The sequence below is a fragment of the Euprymna scolopes genome, chromosome 7 (assembly GCF_053919585.1).
Source record: "Euprymna scolopes isolate OS-2025 chromosome 7, ASM5391958v1, whole genome shotgun sequence".
Classification (NCBI taxonomy): domain Eukaryota; kingdom Metazoa; phylum Mollusca; class Cephalopoda; order Sepiida; family Sepiolidae; genus Euprymna; species Euprymna scolopes.
Genome location: NC_136488.1, coordinates 55,857,244 through 55,864,902, shown reverse-complemented (window position 1 = coordinate 55,864,902; position 7,659 = coordinate 55,857,244).

The following is a 7,659-nucleotide window of genomic DNA, read 5'->3' as shown; positions in this document are numbered from 1 at the left end:
TTTCATGAAATAATCATTTGAGCAGATCAAATAAGGTCCGTTGTGGAGAATGATATCGCGTTACCAAGCGTGATTTCTAGTATTTACAATAACGACTAAAAAGAGGACTTGTCTTTGGCGGTTGCAATTAATTCCATTCAATATTATCATTTTCATATAGGGAAGCGTCATCATTGTATGCTTTGAATGATTTCTAATAAAAAATAGCAAGCCATTAAGTAAAATTATATTATTTTGATTCTAACAAAAAGTGGTTGGCATTTTATAATTAATAATAAAACCCTAAAACTCATCTATATTGCTGAGTTGCATACGGTGTAAACATATATACTACATTTTATGTAGATAAATCTATGAAGTAGGTTCCGAGATGATTGCAAACATATTTGGACTAATATATATATATATATATATATATATATATATATATATATATATAGTGATATAAAAATATATATATGTGATCAGATGAACATATAAACATAGAAATGAAAAACTACCAAGACTGTAAAAAAATCGTTAGTTTCTTGATCGATTAAATAAACTAAAAGAATAATTTATGATAACAATAAAAAATAAATTATATTCTTACCCAATAAAAAAACTGGAACAAATCATTATAATAACATAAAAGCGTGGATTCTCAAGGAAAACCCCATGAAGTAAGCAGGAGGAAAATAGTTAAAATGCAAATTTAATTCGTATAATGATAAAACTATATAAAACACACGAGCTTTTTTTAATGCAAAATATAAAGCATTTGTAATAGTATAACATACAAAAATAATTAATAAGCTAGTTAGTAAATGTATATATAATTCACATGAATATAAATTTTGTACAAACCTATATATCTGGTTTAGCACTGAAAACCGTTTCGTATTGAGGAATGATGTGTCTCAAAAGAAAAACTCGAAAAGTGAACAGCGACTTACACACACATTTCGCTAATACACCATGATGGTTGTTGAATTAATTATAATTTTTATCATATGTATATATATATATATACATATATATATATATATATATATATATATATATATATATATATATATATATATATATATATATCAACATACAGTACGCTTTCGCTGGTTCACAGGTCATCTGTGAGGCTAGGCAGGTAACTGCCCTAAGCCAGGATATCTATATATCTATCTATCTATCTATATATATATATATATATATATATATATATATATATCTATATATATATATATATATATATCTAAGTATATATATCTATATATATATATATATATATATATATATATATATATATAATATAAAGCTGAACGTCTGTGTTTGTATCTGGTCAGGAATAGGCACCTATACGGTTGACTATTATGGAAAACTGATCACATATAATGATAGACGATGTATCGAGACACAGCAATGGGTCTGTTTGATCTGGCAGAAAGATGATTCATTAAAATTATGGGGTCTGCATATCCGACTGCTCCACTTTTATAGAAATAAAAAATAAAAAGAACGTTTACAAGTGTTTTTTATATAGATGTACATAATAATATTTTGATAAGTATGTATTAACTTAAATAGGGATGGTTTAATAAAATTGTGGGGTCTGCGTCACGTCTGCCCTCCATAGAATGGGCATAGGCACAGACTTCAATAAAATAAAAACTTTTCATATGTATCTGCATAAATATACTTTTATAATTATGTTTCAGTTTGAAGAAATATGGTATAATAAAATGATGGGGTGTTCGTTCGCGCTTGACCTCCATAGAATGGAAATATGTCACAACGTTTAACAAGGTTATTAAATATAGATCCACAGAATATTGTGATAAGCGTTTCAGTGTAAACAGGTATGGTATAATAAATTCTGGGGCTTATCTATTTTATTTTTTACTTTCATCATATTTTGCTTTGGTTTTGATGTCCCCAAATTCGAAGCTATCTCTTTACAACCCTTCCTTTTCATATCCTATCATACTTTCATAAATCATAGTCCGTGTTTTGTAGGCTGTTTTTGAACCCAGTAAACGACGGGTACTTTTGCTAATATATATATATATATATATATATATATATATATATATATATATATATAGATAGATAGATAGATAGATAGATAGATAGATATAGATATATAGATATAATGAATAATTAAATTTTCAAAGAAAAGATAAATCCAACTGCGTGTCAAATTATTAAAGAGATATTTTAAACAGTCTCAGAAACTTACTGGTAGTTTTGTATCAAAAGCTTCGGAAACATTGGCAATGCTGATGAGCTTCGCGTACTGTGAAAATTCTGTACTGTTTCGCGCAATGTAAACAACTTTCCATCGTAATTGCTGAATCCACGGTATTTGAGCTGTGTCAAATTATTAACAAGCCAGTTTGTTCTCGTACATAAAATGCGTCGTAAAGGTAGTTTAAGCAGTTCTAGAAAAAAGATTACTCTTACAGAACAGCTATCAAAAAGTAAAACTACTCTCAAAATATCGAAAATGATAGAAAAGTAGCATCAAACTGTTAAGAACTTTGTCAAGGACACTACAAATATATTTAAGAGAGCTAATAATCGTGAATCTAGAGTTGTTTCACGTCGTTCTCTACTCCAAATTAAACGTGACTTGTTAAGAAACCTGGGCAGGCAAGCTGAGAAGTCTTTAACCAAGCCGGATTGAAGAAATTCTCAAAACGTACTCGCTATCGCCTTCTGAAAGTAGTGGCAATGTCGGTTAAGCCGTGACAAAACCTCCATTAAAGCTACATAACATACAAAACCGATTGAAATTAGCAGAGGACAACATGAAAACGGATTTTTCCAAAGTTTTACTCAGGGATGAAGTGCGTACCACTCTTGATACCCTAGATGGCTGGACAATGGGATGGACCTATATAGACGGCATCGTCATCAACGTCTAAGGCGCCAACAAGATGTGGTGGGATAATGATTTGGTCTGAGATTACTGATTAGTTTGTCCATTGAAATTCCCCGAAGGCGAAAAAAATTTTTTTTTTTGAAGGACCACTTTGAACCATGGCTGAAGAAGCAATAGTTGACGTTCAGAAGAAGCATTATTTGTGTGCAGGATAATGCTCCCTCGCATGCAGCAAACAAAAGCAAAGATTATTTGCAACAAATGGGATTTTCTGGGCTAGGGAAGATTGAGTGGTCTGCGAATTCACCAGATTTGAACCCAAATGAGAACCTTTGGAGTATCATGAAGTGACGCCTCTATGCAAATGGACGCCAATTTAAGAGCAAAGTTGAGTTGTGGGATCATCTCCCAGAGGTATCGTGAGGAATAACCGTTGACATAATCACAATTTTGAATAATTCTGTTAACCAACCTCTTTTAGAAGTAATTCATAAAAAAGAATCGCATATCTCTGACTAATTAGGTGAACGTAGAAATCGCAATGTACTTATTGTGTTCTAAGGGATTTCCATAGTTCATTTAATGTTTGAAAATTATTTTAATAAACAAGTAATGGGGATATTGTGTTTTTTTTCTAAACGTCGTTAATAACTTGCTACACTGAAATTAACAGATATTCCTATCTTCTGCCATAGTTTCGCTAATACTTCTTTAAATACTTTTATTTTCTGACTGGAGTCGCTGAACAGTATTATAAGCACTTTCTAAAAGTTTCATTGATTTTTATTCATTCGTTCCTTAAATATTTTCAAAAAATGTAAACTCGTTAATAATTTGATACGCAGTGTATATATATATATATATATATATATATATATATATATATATATATATATACATACATATATATAGGAATGTATATGTGTGTATATATATATATATATATATATATTGATTATACATTTTTTTTACTAATAAACTAAATAGTTGGAAGCGTTTATATGATATACCCGTTATCATAATACGTGCGTTGCTACATGTCGTACGGAAAAGATTGTAGTGATATATTTTTGCCAAAATAATCCTTAGATTTTACTAATGTTCAGAAAGTAATACCCCCTTTAGTTGTTCTTTTAGAATATAATCTTATTTCTTGTTACGATTCGAATTTTCCTGTTTATTTTCAGCAAAACAGAATATTCGTTGTTATCGAAGAATATGTAATTCATGTTTCATTTTTTTTTACCTTACCGTTTATCGAAATGATTCATTATGTTCATTATTCCGACATAGCGGTCAAGTACATACCATTAGTCACACATGCATTTCAATATTTTAATTTTCAAATTCTACTCTTATTACGAGGAGTTGACATTTTCTCTATTTTTTTAAATGAATAAAACATCCCTAACTTTTCAAAAAGAAGTACACTTTATCTGTATTGTCTGTAAAAATAATTTCATGAATGAACTTTAAAAAATATTCCTACACAGAACAATAAAATTATTATTAAGCATGATAAATATCATCGACATAATCATCAAAACAAATTCTGTAATGTAATATGCGAATCCCGTTTTCTTTGTGGAATATACGTTTATATATATATATATATATATATATATATATATATATATATATATATATATATATATATATATATATATATATATATACTTCTATGAATTCTTTTTTTGTGTGGGTGTATTGATATTCATATTAAAAAGCATTTCTTTATTTATGTAAAAAAAATACAATTTTCTTATATATGGGTCATGGAATTGCATTTATTATCAAAAGATCTAGCTGATCTGCATATTGTTTAAAAATTCATTTTAATGAATTCCCTATTATCTTTTCGGTTATCTAAGGGGATGATCATCTTAAGTTAACTATTACGTGTATATATATTTATGCAGATGATCTACAAGATTTATGTCTGTCTGTTCTACTGTGTGTATATATATGTGTATGTTTGTCTGCCAAAAACTTTCGACAGATATGGCGAACTTTAAAAAAAGCAGTATCGTTGGAAAGCCGATGCGTCGAGCGACATATAAAGAAAAAATTGGCTAAAACCGTTAATTACTTTACCATCAACTGGAATTTTTTTCGCCGATGTTTTCGAATGCCATCTTCTGCTTTCTATTGACAAGCCTTAATTTTAACCTACATCACTTCCAATAATGTGATGGGCGTAACAGCAAATATTGCACTTGTTTACGCTTATTTCTCTTTCGCTGTATCAAGCCTGCGTGATACTACCACTTATTTTGTTGTTGTTCGACACACACACATCTAAACACCCAGGAAAATACGGGTACCGAGGCTTGTATATATATATATATATATATATATATATATATATATATATATATATATATATATATATATATATAAGCTAATGTATGTCTGTGTACACTTCCCTACCAAATAACTCTGTCAATTTTCGGTCTACAGACTCGAAATCTGACGTAAGGGGCATTGAGATTTGAGAAAATCGTTTTAAACGTTTTCAGCCAGAAATTGGGCTGTTAAGCGGTCAAAGTTTAACGATTGGCCCTTCGAGAAATCTAGCGAACTCGTCCGGCAATATTGAGTCTAAACATTTGACATTTTATATATAGGTTACTTTGACGGGGATCACACTTAATAATTCGATTTGAGCCCCAAACAATAAATAGATCTCATAATTAGAGTATTTTTTTTTAATTGACCTTTGCGGTCACTACCAAATTACTCAATTTTTTGTATAATTATTTAAAATTTTACATAAAGTGTGTTCTGACATATAACAAGATATAATAAATAAAAATGAAATAATTTTGCCTTTGCGGTCTCTAGCAAACTATTAAGACAATTTTAGGTGTAATCATTTGAAATTTTACATAAAGGGTATTCAAACATTTTTTAACCAGTTTGTGGGCAAAGTTTTGGCTGGCAAGAAATATAAGTTTACAGAGTTGAGCTTTGCAGACCCTACCAAACTCCTCCGCCAATTGTCGGTGTAAACACTTGGCATGTTAGATGTAGGTTACTTGGACAGAGGTCAAACATTTTAACTTGATCTGAACCCAAAACAATAAATCTGAAGGGGTCGAAATTCGGGTCAAAGTAGAATGTATTTAGCTTCTGAAGTCTCTACCATTTTTTCTATGGTAGTTAAGGGAGCCGATTTTATAGAAAGGCATTACTGAACATATTCTCACTTTTAACAGATACATATGCACATAAAATTATGAACAGTACATAGGGCATGCGCAAAGCCAGGTAGAACTTCTAGTATATATATATATATATATATACATATATATAAATATATATATATATATATCTGTACGTGTATGTATATATATATATATATATATATATATATATATATATATATATATATATATATATAAATTAATATTTCTGTGTGTCTGTCCGCCTATCTGTCTACGTTTTCGTCCAAAATAACTACAGACTCGAAATTTGACATGAGGTGTATTTGATTTGGGAATATCTTTTTTGACCCAATTTCAGCCAGAAATTTACTGTTAAGGAATCCAAATTAAACGGGTTGACCTTTGAAAACTTAACAAAACTTGCCCGTCAATTTTTGGGCTAGAAACTTGAAATTTTAAATATAAGTTATCTGGACATGGATCGTAATTTATAATTTGATTTGAGTGTAAAGGAGTTCCCCCTTAGGTCAGCAATTGCCCTCCTACCTCATCGAAACTTTTGGTCGTGAGTGTCTTTCCTCCGGGAGGCCTTCACATTGATTCTTGGCGTCTCAACTCCGTGTCGATTCTGTTGAAAATAAGATAGCTTTGCATGCAGACCAGAAAAAGAAGACACACTCAGGATTTCTTACTCCGGAAAAAGTGAATATAATGAAAGTTACATGTTTATATATATATATTCATCTTTCAATTCGATTAGACCAGAAAACATCAAGATTCTCCCAAAATCTTATTCTTCGTTCTTACGATGAAGGTGGTAGCGACGGTGGGGGTAGGGGCGGTATCTCTTGCTTAGTTCCTCTCTCAGGGAGGTCTGGATTAATCTGCTCAATTCGTCCTGGGTATTTTCTTAAATACTAAGGTAACGGGATTTGTGTGGCGATCTGCAAAACCGATCAGGGTCCGACACGTTTTCTGGGGAATCCCCAGTTCCATTTTGCGTGTGCGTATTTCTGCCAGACCTGCGACAGCCTCTGTATCTGGCATCAAAAGTAGATTCGTCTCACACGCGCTGAAATTTCATCACTTGTCACGTCTGAGCAGGTGTCCTTAAGGCAAACAAGTACAGGATTTCGTTTCTACATTATTCTGACATTTCCAGTCATTAGTTTAAACGAAAAATATCTGGGTGTTTTTACAAGCACAATAAATCCATCCCTTTTTATAGGTAACCTGCCGCTGTCCGGGATTTAATCAACGTTTAACGGTCAATCTCAGCATATTTACCCGGCCTTACCTGGAGTTGTAGGGGTTTTAACCCCCCCCCCAATACGGAGCAATATCGCTCTTCTAGAGGGGCACGTCATATGAGCCCAAAACAGTAAATTTTAAGGGGTCAAAATCGGGGTCAAATTCAGAAAAAAATTATTTCTGCGGCCTCTAACAAATATTTTGTCCAATGTTTGGTCTCAATATATAAAATTTTACATAAAGTGTATACAGATCTAGGCAAATTTTAAATCGGGTTTTGGCCAAAAATTTTGCTACTAAGGACTGAAAGTTAAAAAGATGTTACATTTGTTGTCTCTAGCAAACTATTAAGAAATTTTTGGTCTAAACATTTGAAATTTT